General features: G+C 36.6%; 1 protein-coding gene across 5 annotated transcripts in view; it reads right to left on the reverse strand.

Moving 5' to 3' along the window:
- The window catches only part of KLF12 (KLF transcription factor 12), a 448,314-nt gene that overhangs the window by 252,849 nt on the left and 180,495 nt on the right, over positions 1-14,970 (reverse strand). The window lies entirely within an intron of this gene.

Consider the following 14,970-nt stretch of genomic DNA (forward strand, 5'->3'; position numbering starts at 1 on the left):
AAAATGATCGGCAGTCTAACTCTGGGGCTAATACCTATTTTCCATTGCTACCTGGGATAGAGATTCTCAACTGCTCGGTACTCTGACATTGGCTGCAAAGTTTGGATGAGCCCAGAAGTGTCCAAGCCACTCTGGCTAGTGTACTTCAAGCTCCTGTTATATCAAAAGGCTGGGAACCAGGGCTGAAGTGGGAGCAGCAAGGCAAGGGCAGGCTGATCACAGACACACTGAAGGGAGATGGTGTTAAGGTCATTATGGAGTCTTTACCCTGTCCTATAGTGGGTACCTCTAACTATTTACCCAATGTGCCTCTAACCAGTTACCCAACCCTGTTTTCCACCATTCTGCTCAGGGTACATCTCAACCATGTGAAAAATGCTCTCTCCTCCAGGCCTCTGTATATTCGATTCCACCCTTGTATTCATCACTACCTGACAAATTCTTTATCTGTTATTACACTAGCATGTAAGTTCCAGGAGGGCCATGACATTGCCTTTTTGTTCATAAGTCCCTAGCCCCAAACTTATAACTGTGTCTAACACATGCTATGTGCTCAGTAGATGTTTGTTGGGCTGAGGAAAGAATAAATGTAAATAAATCTAAAATCAGTTCATTCCCTGGGTTCACCTGACCCAGGTGATATAACTGATGGTTGAGAAACAGATGGCAAGAAGAGCATAAGCAAAATCATAGGGCAATGAAATTCTCCATGTTTGTGAACAATAATAAAGGATTTCATGTGGCTGGAACACAGGATTTATTGGAGGAGAAACTGGAGATGAGACCATATAAGTAACTTGGTGTTAGGGGGCAAAAGGTCTTATATGTTATGGTAATTCATTTATTCATGCAAAAATGTTTCTTTAATGCCTGCAATGGGCTAGTTGCTAGGGGCCCTAGTGAATAAGAGAGAAAGATTCCCCTATCCCAAGAAAACTTGAGGTAAATGGGAAAGAAATGTGTTTGGGTATCACACAGCAGGTGATGGGGCATCATGAAGCAAAAGCATAATGTGTTTAAGCTTTGTGTTTCGAAAGCTAGCCCTGGACTTGCTTTGGAAGATGGCTTATAAACAGATAGAATTTGATGCAGAGGGAAGAGCCACCAGTTCACAGGCTACTGCAACAACTCAGGGGAGAGCTGGGGAGAGCCTGACCCAAAACAGTGGCAGTGGGAATAAAGAGGAGGAAAGTTATTTGAGAGAGAGTACACAGGAAGAATAAACAGCTTTTTTTTTTTTTTTTCGGTACGCGGGCCTCTCACTGTTGTGGCCTCTCCCGTTGCGGAGCACAGGCTCTGGACGCGCAGGCTCAGCGGCCATGGCTCACGGGCCCAGCCGCTCCGCAGCATGTGGGATCCTCCCGGACCGGGGCACGAACCCGTGTCCCCTGCATCGGCAGGCGGACTCTCAACCACTGCGCCACCAGGGAAGCCCATGAACAGCTTTTGATGACTGACAAGAAGGAGGAAGTGTGGGGTAAGAGCTGAGAGAATTGTCAAGGATGGCACTGATTTTCTACATTGTACATGAAGCTTGAGGCAGGAAGCCCAGCAGGAAAAGCCAAACGTGTCATATATTCCTCCAATATCCCGTAAAGGACCTATTGCACTCTGAGATACATGAATATTTCGGTATATTGTTTAATTTCAATACATTTTTGCTTACTCAGGATCTGTTATGCATCGAAGAAAATTTCTCTCAAGCTGAGTACATTCGAATATTATAACAGATACTAATAGAGTCAAATTTATTCAAACTTGGAAACACAGGTTTGGTTGAAATAAGGAAAAAACTATAAATAAAGAAGTCATCTTCTTAGCTGCATTTTCAGGACAAGAATTAACTCTGTCTTCACTATCATTTTTCCCGGGATTTATCATTTTACAAACTTCCATGGTTATCAAAACTTAAAACAAAATAAATATTTGCCAAAGTACAAGTTTAAGAGTACTGTACATTAACATATTCATCGCTGTTTCCCTTTATGAAAAGTCATTTGGATAGTAATGAAAAAAATATGCAGAACACTGAATGGAATATGTAATGAAATAACTAACATCACCGGTCCTCTGTGCCTGGAGACAATGAAGATTACTATCAAAAATAAAGTCATTTATTTTCTGTAGGAAACAAAGGAAATGACTATTGACCTATATTTCCACCTTTCCTGACCTACAATGATGTCAAGTGGCTCCTTATCAAACCCAAAATGGATTATCTTATTAGAACACGAGCTGTTGAATATCTGTCTCCTGTACAGCCTGAAGAAATAGCACTGAAGAGTTGGGAATAGGCAAAAAAATTTTGAGGAGAAATAAAAATCCAAGTTAACTTTTTTTTTAGTTAGAACTATTCTAATGAAAACAAAAAGAAAAGATCAACCTCATGGGTCTCCTCAGTGGCCAGAAAAATATGTAAACTGGTAAACTAGGTCTTATATTCAATGCCTTCCTATTTTATACATATTATTTAGTTAAGATTTTGTAACAAATATAAAATATCACATTCCTTGAAAACCCTAGGCATGATACTGGTTTTAAATGTATGTTTTGAAAAAGTAAAGCTAGAACAAATGACCTTTACAGTTTATTTCATCTAAGAAGGATTGTCAAAGCATGTGAAAGCGCTAGGTAGTATTCGTCCTGTTATTAAAAGGTGTAACACAAGTGCTTTAGAAAGACTATATCAAAAATACAAAGGTGCAATTGTTTGCACTGCCTGGACAATCATGTAAGACACATCACTGGAATGGCCTTTCCCCTCTCTTTCTTCCTCAACACTCTGGGTCCTGGGACTGCAGTGGAGAAAGACATTAGTAGTTGGCTGCCAAATGGCCAAATGCATTGGCTCAACCCAAAATGTAATCTGTCAGCTTCCAAGTATACCCACCTCTAGCTGTGATCTCTCCAGATTCCCCAAATGATCTCTTTAGTTGTAATAATTAAATTTTCGTATAATCCAAATCCTGTACTAATTTGACATTTTTATTGGCAATGCTATTTATTACACATCTACTTTCATTTTATCCAATACCATCTCCAAGAATTCTGACGACTTTATCTTTTACCTTTTTAAAAGCATTCTATCTTCCAAGTCTATGCTTTTTTTCTGTACACTTTCATGACTATATAGAAGTGTAAGTTAGAATAGAATATTGCCCAGAACATGGGCCCATAACATGGGTTATGACCTTCTGATGGTCTCAGTTTTCTTATCTGTAAAATGCAGATAACATTCTATCTCACAAAATTATTTTACGGATTTGACGAGTTCATGCACATAAGATACTTTAGCACAAAGTATTTTATATTAATTGTTAATATTAAGTAATTTTAATTAATAGTAGTAATGGTTATACTATTTCACCCATTCTACTAAACTTACTTTTAAGAATGGATGTCCTAATCTGATTTTTGACTCTTTGCAGAACCCTCTTGGTTTTATGTGTGAGATTTCTCTATGTGAACTATTATAGAACTAGAATGGAAATGGTAGATTTGATAAAAATACTAATGAAAGGAATTGATAGAAGACTGATCTACACAATTAACATATATTTCTCATGATGCATGGCAACAGTGAACTATTTTATCTGTTTAAAACTGTGAGGATGAACACCAATAACAGAGACCAGCTCACCTCTCCATGGACATCTCTAGGACAGTTAATATTCTCCGACTGCCGGGCACAGCCGTGAAGTGTCTGATAGCCCTTCCTAGCAATCAAATGTTATTTGATGCAGTGCTCAAAGCCTTTTCTATGGTTCCCCTTCACATGATTACCCACAAATACACTGTTTTAAAGAAAGATATTCATTACCACAACATATTCTCTGTAGGAGAAGATACCTACAGAGTGCCCTGTTATTTGAGCTGTGGAAAACTTGCAAAATTATTTGAGGAAACCAGAAAAACTACATAGGAGGTAAAATAAATCCAAGGGGCTAAAAATTTAAAATCTGTCTGTATTCAGGGCAATACAATGCCAGTGATATTAACACCGCCATGCCATTACCCATGCTGTTGTCACCCTGAATGACTTTCCCCCATCTCTGCACCTCCCTCATTTTATCAACCATCTTTATGCCTTCTTAGAATTTCTATAAGGGGTGTGTGTGTAGAAAAATTAAATCTAGGGTTATTTTTTCCCATAAGCAGTACTTCTAAAATTCTAAAATGCAACGCAATGCAATTCAGAAAGGAAAATTTATTCAACAGAAATCTGAAGCACACTTTTTATTAAGGAATTAAATAACTACAGGGCATTTACTCAGGCTTTGTTACTTCCTCCAGCCTCTTAATAAACCTGCCCCATAAAACCAGAAAAAGTATAATTTTCAATCTGTATAACTTACTGTATCCAGGAAGTTTCTATTACCTTTTTCTGCTACTTCAGTCAATATGTCTAAATTAAATTCTGCTCATAGAGAGAGGAAATAGGTTCTGTTAAGGAAGTCCATTGTCATAACTCCGGTATTCTTTTAGACCAGGGCTTTTCAACATCTGTACTACGACATTTAGACCAGATAGTTGTTTGTTCTGGGGGCTTGTCCTGTACATTGTAGGACGTTCAGCAGCATCCCTGCCTTCTACAACTAGATCCCAGGAACATTCCTTCACCCCCACAGTTGTGGCAATCCAAAATGCCATCAGGGGCTTCCCTGGTGGTCCAGCGGTAAGACTCCGTGCTTCCAATGCAGGGGACGTGGGTCTGATATCTGGTTAGGAAAGTAAGATCCTACATGCTGCGTGGTACGGCAAAGAAAAAAAAAACTGTGAGAAATAGCCAAATGTCAAGGGAGAGGGGCAGAGGAAGGAGAAGCAAAGGAGGGTGCCCCATCTAAGAAGCACTATTTTATAAGTATTGATATTATGAACTCATTAGAAAAGAATCTTAATTTTCTGTTGAATTATATTGCCCAAGGGTATAGATACAACCTGAATATTAAAAGAAAATAATATCTGATTATAAAGAATATTTACAGTTTACCTTAAAATACACCTAACTGGGAAATGAGAAACATTTTACAAGATGGCTTTACTATTTTGTTCGAATTTCTTCTCCTCTTTCTGCATATACAAATTTTCCCACTAAACAAGGGCAAAAATTCCAGAAAGGAGCTGCAAGAATTTGCTCATTAGTTCAATCTACGGCAACTGAAAGAAACCTGTAGGGATTTCAATATTAATATAACAACTCAAGGAAGATCTCTCACCTCATTCCTAGACATGGCCAGTGAGTATCTACCAAATTAGCCTAGAAAACCCCAAAAGTAAGAAACTGTAATCACCTAAATGAATATGCTGACTATGAACTGAAATATAAACCTGTCTATATTTTCTCAATTGTGTTAGTAATGTTACCTTTTAAGTAACAATTCAATATACCCTTGTGGTAATACAGGAGTTAGTTCCATCTAGTTGTACCGGACCAAACAAATTTAAGTCATGACCAAGGTTATGTAAATTAAACTGCCACAATGTCCCTGCTAAAGAAGAAGAGGAAGGGTGTCTTCTCCTGAAAATGAAAATTTTTGAGGGCTAGTAGGTTCTTAGAGCATCTCACTGCTGATTCAGAGTCACAGGAATAAAAGAAGGACTTCTTTTTAGAAGGTGGGAGAACATGCTGGAAAGCAAACCACAAATTCATTTCCATTAGGATACACACAGTCTACACCTATGATGCCTGGGTAGCCACTAGCTATATGCAGCTATGGAGCAGCTGAAATGTGACTAGTCCAAATTAAGAGGTGCTTTATATATAAGATACACACTGGATGTGGAAAACTTCATATGCAAAAGAGAATGTAGAACATCTCATTAACTTAATTGATTACACGTTGAAACGATATTTTGGTTACATTGGGATAAATAAAATATATTATTAACGTTATTTTTAAAATTTTTAATGTGTCTAGTAGAAAATTAAGAACTACACATATGGATTTCATTCCATGCCTACCGGACAAAGTCGTTCTATGCCATCACTTCAATAGACCTCAACCTCTACTGGGATCATGGTCTTCCCTCCAGCTTCTACCCAATCCTTTTGGGAACTGGGGTAGGGGCAGGGTGGGTAGAGAAGTGAGAAGTTTTGAATGTCACAGAATTGGAGGAGTGTCACTGGCCTTTAATGCCCGGGGATGCTAAAATTCCTCAGTGCAGGAGTCATCCCCGTAAAATGAAGAATTCACCTACCTACAGTTGTGTCTCCATTGAAAAAGGGGCAGGTGATATAATCGGCCAGCCAAATGGCAGCAGCTAATTGCTGGAACCCAACTTTGTATTTTCAGCTCTGACTTCTTTTACTTAAGACTATATTCCAACTGACTGGTCAACATCTCCAATTGGACATTCCTTGAGTAGGCCATGATTTACAAATCCAAACCAAATACAGTGTCTCTGATCTCCATACAGCCCTTCCCAAAAAAAGGAAGGAAGGAAAGGAGGGAAGGAGGGAGGGAGGGAACAGGAAAATCTTACTCTGCTTAATGAACTGTCCCTCAAGGAATGACTTCATAATCAACCCTGCTTCTCAGGCTAGAAACCCTTCATGAACCGTGCTACCAGACCCTTAGCCATCACAGCCAGCCTTTACTCTCAGTTCCCATTACTCTTTGTCCAATAAGTGACAGTCTTACTACACCCTTCTTCTACTCTGTTGCCAGAGACATCTTGGGACAGAGGGGAAATATTCCCCTAACTAGGTCTAAGGCTTAACTAACTTAAACTTAGCCAGATCAGAGGGAAAACTTCCCTGATCTTTGATGGTAGATAAAATTTAAGGTGACAAGGAAGCCTTAGAAAATTTGACTTCATTTTAAGCAAAAAGGATGAAATAAGGGAAAAATAATAAATTAAGTATATCAGTACATAAGAATTAAAAGTGACTTATAAAGCAGTTTAAGTATTATATATGATTACGTATGGTTACATATTCTATATGGGTCTATATATAACACGTGTATATGATTATGTACTAAATGTATAATATATATAATAAATTTATATAATATATAATTAGCATGTATGGTTATTTGGACTAAAAATAAAGAGATTTATTTTAGGCACAGTATTTTTCAACACAATATCAGATAAATGCTATCTTTAAAAACAAAAATATCTCTGCTAGATTTTAAAAGGACAAAAAAAAATGGTAAAGTTTATCTTGCTCATAACTACATGGTTTATCCCTAAAGGTCGGACCATGATGACCCATAACCACATTTTGAATACATAAAATTACTGGAACAACAGCCTCAGATACTGCAAAATGTAGGTTTTTCTTTTAACATTAACTTGAAAGCCTACTAAACTGAAAAAAGCTGGAGATACACAAATGGAAGAGAAACATCAAGGCCTACTAGTATCCTGGTAAAAAATAATGAAATTAACAGAAACTGCTATTCTAAGAAAATGACTGAACAAGCACATACTTAAGCATGTACAACAGTGCCCTTCTTATAGTATTAAAAGAACCAAAAGGAATCAATCTAAATGCCAAACCACAGGTAATTGGTTGAATGGACTATGGGACATACAAACCAGTGAATAATATTTATTCACTGAATTTATGATATGCAGCTTTCTGTCTTAAAGTAGATGAATGATCATAATTAAGCGAAAAAGAAATGACAGAAGAATATGTTCCCGTATCTTTTGTTTTGTTTTGTTTTTGTGTTGTTTTTTTTTTTGCGGTTACGTGGGCCTCTCACTGTTATGGCCTCTCCCGTTGCGGATCACAGGCTCCGGACGCGCAGGCTCAGCGGCCATGGCTCACAGGCCCAGCCGCTCCGCGGCATGTGGGATCTTCCCGGACCGGGGCACGAGCCCATGTCCCCTGCATCGGCAGGCGGACTCTCAACCACTGCGCCACCAGGGAAGCCCTGTTCCTGTATCTTTAAAAACAATGCTTATAACAGACAGAGAGATAGACAGAGAGAAAAGTGGGGTGGGGGGAAGGAAGGAAGAATGGGAGGGAGGGAAGGAGAGAGGGAGGAGAGAGAGCTAAAAGGATATACATTTCAAAATTGGACCTGACAAGACATTGACTGATTTTCTTCACATGTTTTGACGAATTTTCTCACTTTTTATGAATTTCATATATTATCTGTGTAATTAAAAGAAATAATTGGGTATTCAAATTTTGAGGTTAAAAAGAGCCAAACAGGTTAAAAGAAAAACAGATGGGAGAAATGAGTTTTTAATCCAGATTAACTTTCATAAAGTATAAAAAAGTCATATCAATTTTCTAACAAGGAAAGTACACACACACACAGAGCTGCATATTTGTGCTGCAGTTAAAATTTAACTACTACAAATCTAAAAAAAATATGTAGGTGAAATTGAAAGGAACTTACTGTCTAAGTTATATTTGTAATTGACTCACTGAATTCTGTTATATTGCTTCAAGTGGGATATCAACTGACATTTGCAAATATTTTTTATTATGCAAAGAGCTATGATACATTGTTATCTAATTTGCAAAATCTATAATCTTTTTAAAGTTCTATTCAATTCCACAAAAAAAAAATGGGCACATTATACTACTATCTTGAGCTAAGAATTTAGCATCCTGAAAAAGGAAACTATGTGCCAAATATTTTTGTTTTTTCCACTACATTGAGCAGTCAGTGAGTGTATTTTACAAGATTTTAGTCTTACGGAAAAATCAATCCTTTCTGTTCTTGTCTGAAAAAGTACTGGAGCGAAAAGATTTATACTTGTCAGGTTTTTAAACAAAATATTCTATCTTATAATAACCACAAACTACTATACTCTCTGCCCTTTGTGTAGATCTCCCACTTCCCTGGACCTTTAAATGTTAAGGCCACATTCTCTGATTACATAACAATGTTGGAATTGTTATTTGAGAAAATTCCTAGACAGTTATGAGGAAAATAAATAAAAGAACTAGGTTCTAAACAATGCAGTTTTGGAAGAACTAAAAATAACCTCAGGGACTTTCAGTTTCCGGTCCACCATGTAAGAAGCTTAAAGTCATCAACCCACCATGACAACAAGTAAAAAGCTCAATAGACAGACACCACAACTTCTGTTAGATCCATCAGAGAAGTAAGGTCATAAGGCAAACTGCTGTTCCAAAAACTGGAAAGACAAGAGGATGCAGAGAACCCCAACTTGCCAGAGCAAAAGCCCCTGAACCAAAACCTCTTTGGGAAGCAGTGCTCGGGTAGAGAAACCTGAACTGTAATTGAAGAATTAGTGGAAGCTCAGGATAGACAAACCGGAGAATTAAAAACTCCATTTATAGGGTGTCCACGCACTTTTTGAGTTTTATTCTCTGGGAGTTGTACCATGTCCTTACAGTGAATATTGGAGAAAAATCCTCTAATACTTCCATCAGGGGGAGGATTTCCATTTGAAAAACATGTTGGAGCACTAAATTCTTCTTAACAAGAACTTCCCTTAGGAGAAACTTACCAAAGCCTAACCGGCTGGGTCTTATAAGCACCTAACCTACCTGCAGGGAGGGGAATACACAACTCCAGCCCCCTCTAGCCATCCTGTCCCAAGTAAGGGGATGGGGAGGACTCAGAAGCACTGGTGATTTACACAGCTGAGAGGCATAGGCTCTCCAAAAGACTAAGACCTGACCATAGCACTATACCTTACCACTAAATTACTAACAGCCTATTAACTGTAGTTCATTTTATCCAGTATCTCATGTCTACCTTTCAACAAAAAATTACAAGGGTTACTAACAGGCAAAAAGCACAGTTTGAAGAGACTGAACAAACATCAGAACCAGAGTCAGATGTGACAGAATGTTGAAATAACCAGACCAGGAATTTAAAAAACTACAATTAATATGCTAAGAACTTCAATTTTAAAAGTAGACACATGGAAAAACAGATGAGTAATGTAAGTAGAGAAATGGAAATGCTGAGAAGGACTCAAAAAGAAATACAAGTGATCAAAAACACTGTAACAGAAATGAGGAATGCCTTTTATGGGCAGACAAAGGAGAGAGGAATCAGAAATATATTTTTTATTATAAGGTACTTTGCATTATCCATGACACAGGACAGTGTTATTTAAAAGTGGACACGGATTAGTCATCAACATATATCGCAAACTCTAGGGCAACTACTAAAAAAAGTAAATAAAGAGATATAACCAATATACTAAGAAAGGAGAGAAAACAGAATTATATAAAATGTTCAGTTAAAACTATAAAAGGTAGAAAAAGTGTGAAAGACAAAAACAAGAACAAAAAACAATGGCAATAAATAGAAAATAATAACAAATATGGTGGATATTAATCCAACTGAAATAATTACTTTACACATTAATGATATAAATACACCAATTAAGACAGAGTTTGTCATAGTGGATCAAAAAAATAAGACCCAACTATACGTTGCCTATAGGAAACCCAGTTTAAATATAAAGACATATAGGTTAGAAGTAAAGGGATAGAGGAAGATATACCATACTAACATTAATCAGAAGAAAGCATAAGTAGCTATATTATTTCAAGCAGATCAGACTTCAAAGCAAGGAAAGTTATCAGGGATAAAGAAGGACATTATACAATGATAAAGGGGTCAATACTCCAAGAAGACATAACAACCCTTAATATGTATTTGTCTAACAAAATGTCAAAATATGCAAGACAAAAACATAGATAGAACTTCAAGGAGAAATAAATGAATCCACCATTACAGTTGGGGACTTTACATCTCTGTATCAGAAATGAACAGATCCAGCAAACAGAAAATCAGTAAGGACATAGCTGAACTCAAAAGCACCATCAATAAACTGGATATAATTCATACTGTAGCCTACTTTATCCAACAACAGTAGATTACACATCCTTTTCAAGCTCCCACGGATCATTCACCAAAATAGACCATACCCTGGGCCATAAAATACACCTTAATTAGTTTCTAAAAAAGAAATCTCACAAGGTCTACTCTCAGACCACACTAGAACTAAACTAGAAATCAGTAACAGAAAGATAGCTGGGAATTCAAAATAACACACTTCTAAACAGCAAATGAGTCAAAAAAGAAATCTCAAGAGAAATTTTCAAGCATTTTGAACTAAATGACAATGAAAATACAACTTATTAAAACTTGTCAGATGCTGCAAAAGAAGTACTTAGAGGGACATTTATAGCACTGAATGTATTATAAAAAAAGAAATATAAAAAATCAATAATCGAACATTCCACCTTAGGAAACTAAAAGAAGAGCTAATTAAATCCAAAGTAAGCAGAAGAAAAGAAATAATAAAAATCAGAGCAGAAATTAATGAAATTGAAAACAGGAAATCAATAGAGAAAATCAACAAAACCAAAAGCTGGCTTTTTGAAAAGATGAATAAAACTGGTAAACCTTTAGCCAGGCTAACTAAGGGAAAAAGAGAGAAGACTCAAATTAATAATATCAGAAGCAAAAGAGGAGACATCAATACAGATCCCATGGACAATAAAAGAATAAAGAATATTATGAACAATTCTATGCTCACAGATTTGATAACCTACATGAAATAGATCACTACCTTGAAAGATACAATCTGCCAAAACCCACACAAGAAGATACAGACAATATGAATAGGCCTGTATCCATTAAAGAAAAAAATGTTTTGCTGGGTTTTTTTGTTTGTTTGTTTTGGTTTTTGTTTTTATTTAAGTATATTTGCCATATATATTATATGTTACAGGTGATTGCACAATTTTTAAAGGTGTAGTTATAGTTATTATAGTTATTTATAGTTATAAAATGATATAATTAAAATTTTTAATTTAATAATTTAATTAATTGTAATAAATTATTTTTATTTATATAGTTTTATTATAAAACTATAAAACATTTATAGTTATTGTAAAATATTGGCTATATTCCCTGTGTTGTACAATGTTTCCTTGTAGCTTTTTTTTTTTTTTTTTTGCGGTACGCGGGCCTCTTACTGTTGTGGCCTCTCCCGTTGCGGAGCACAGGCTCCAGACGCGCAGGCTCAGCGGCCATGGCTCACGGGCCCAGCCGCTCCGCGGCATGTGGGATCCTCCCGGACCGGGGCACGAACCCGTGTCCCCTGCATCGGCAGGCGGACTGTCAACCACTGCGCCACCAGGGAAGCCCCCTTGTAGCTTATTTTATACCTGATAGTTATCCTTCCAAAACTTAAAGTACCAGGTCCAGATAAGTACATTGGTGAATTCTACCAAGTATTTAAAGAAGAAATTATACCAATTTTCTATCCTCTTCCAGAAGACAGAATCAGAGGGAAGGCTTCCTAACTCATCGAGGCCAGTATTACCATATTACCAAAACCAGACAAAAACATTTCAAGAAAACTACAGACCAATCTCTCTAATAAACACAGCTGTCAAAATTCTCAACAGAACATTAGCAAAATGAATGCAACAATGTGTAAAAAAAATTATACACCACAGAAAAGTAGGATTGTGAGGCTGATTCAAAACTAGAAAATCAATGAAAACAATCCCTCACATCAACAAGCTAAAGTAGAAAAAAAATCACATGATCATACCAATACATGCAAAAATAGCATTTCACAAAATCTAATACTCATTCATGATAAAAACTCTCTGTAAACTAGGATTAGAGGGGGACTTCCTCAACATGACAAAGAACATTGTGATCATTAATTTTATATGTCATCTTGACTTGACTAAAGAGCATGCCTAGATAGCTGGTAAAACATTATTTCTAGGTATGCCTATGAGGATGTTTCCAGAAGAGATCAGCATCTAAATCAGTAGACTGAGTAAAGAAGATCCACCCTCACCTATGTCAGCAGGCATCAACCAATCTATTGAGGATCCAAACAGAACAAAAACGCAGAGGAAGGGCAAATTCTCTCTCTCTCTCCTTCATTTGGGACATCCATCTTCTCCTGCTCTGAGACATCAAAGATCCTCATTATTCGACCTTTGGTCTCCAGGATTTAACACCATCAGCTCCCCTGGTTCTCAGGCCTTCAGACATGGACTGAATTACATCAACAGTTTTCCTGGTTCTCCAGCTTGCAGATGGCATATTGTGGTATTATCTCAGCCTCCATTACTGTCTGAGACAATTCTCATAATAAATCGTCTTAGCTATATATGTATCCTACTGGTTCTATTTCTCTGGAGAACCCTGACTTATACAAATATCTACAAGTAACCTACATCTAACATCATACTTAATGATGAGAAACCAGAAGCTTTGCACTAAGAGTAGGAACTAGGCAAGAATGTCAACTCTCACCACTGCTTTTCAATATCATACTGGAAATCCTAGCCCATGATCTAGTAAAGATAAGAAAGGGAAATAAAAAGTATACAGACTGGAAAGAAATAAACCTATCGTTGCTCGTAAATTACATGTAGAAATTACAAAGAATCAACCAAATACTCCTGAAACTAATGAACAATTATTACAAGGTTGCCAGATACAAGGTTAATACACAAAAGTCAAGCATTTTCCTATATACCAGCAATAAACAAGTCAATTTGAATTTTAAAACATATTATCATTTACATTAGTGCTCCCCAAAATTAAACACAGATATAAATCTAACAAAAGATGTACAAGGTCTACATGAAGAAAACCACAAAACTCTGACAAAAGAAATCAAAGCACTAAATAAATGGAGAAATGCCCCATGTTCATGGATAGGAACACTTAATATTGTCGAGATATCAGTTTTTCCCACTTGATCTTCAGATTCAACCCGATCCCAATCAAGCTTCTAGCAAATTATTTTGTGGGTATCGACAAACTGACTCTAGATTTATATGGAGAGGCGTAAGATCTAGAAGAGCTAACTCAATATTGAAGGGGAAGAAAAAAGTCAGAGGTCTGACAACACCCAACTTCAAGACTTACTGTAAAGCTTCAATAATCAAGAAAGTGTGGTATTGGCAAAAGAAGAGACAAACAGATCAATGGAACAGAATAGAGAGCATAAAAACAGACCCACATAAATATAGTCAACTTATCTTTGACAGAAGAGCAAGGCAAGACAATTGAGCAGAGAAAACACAGTATTTTCAAAAAACACTACTGGAAAACTGGACATCCACATGTAAAAAAAAAAAAAAAAAAATCACTCTAGATACAGGCCTTATACCCTTCACAAAAAATTAACTCAAAATGGATCACAGGCCTAAATATAAAATACCCAACTATAAAACTCCTCCAAGACAGGAGAAAACCTAGATGACACTGGGTATGGAGATAACTTTATAGATATAACACCAAAGGCACGACTCATTAAAGAAATAATTCATAAGTTGGACTTCATTAAGTTTCATTCAAGGGAATGAGAAAAGAAACCACAGAATAGGAGAAAGTACTTGCAAAAAACACATTTGATATAAGACTGTTACCCAAAATATACAAAGAATTCTTAAAACTCAACAATAAGAAAATACACAGCCTGGTTAAAAAATGGGTCAAAGACCTTAACAGACACCTCACCAAAGAAGATATACAGATGGCAAGTAAGCATACGAAAAGATATTCAATATCATATATCATTAGAGAAATGCAAATTGAAACAATGAGATACCACTACACACCTATTAGAATGGCCAAAATCTAAAACACTGACAACATCAAATGCTGGCAAGAATGTGGGGCAACAGAACTCTGATACATTGCTGTTTGGAATGCAAAGTGGTACAGCCATTTTAGAAGATATTTTAGGGATTTCTTACAAAACAAAACATACTTTTACTGTAGTGTCCACAATCACAATCCTTGGAATTCACCTAAATGAATTAAAAATTTAGGTCCATACAAAAACCTACACATGGATGTCTGTTATATTCATAACTGACAAAACTTAAAAGCAACCAAGATGTCCTTCAGTAGGTGAATAAATAAATTGTGCTACATCCAGAAAATGGAATATTAAACAGCACTAAAAAGAGCTAACAGGCCATGAAAAGACATAGAAGAAACTTAACTGCGTATTACTGAGTGAAAG

Source organism: Tursiops truncatus, chromosome 18 (assembly GCF_011762595.2).
Source record: "Tursiops truncatus isolate mTurTru1 chromosome 18, mTurTru1.mat.Y, whole genome shotgun sequence".
In the NCBI taxonomy this organism is placed as follows: Eukaryota; Metazoa; Chordata; class Mammalia; order Artiodactyla; family Delphinidae; genus Tursiops; species Tursiops truncatus.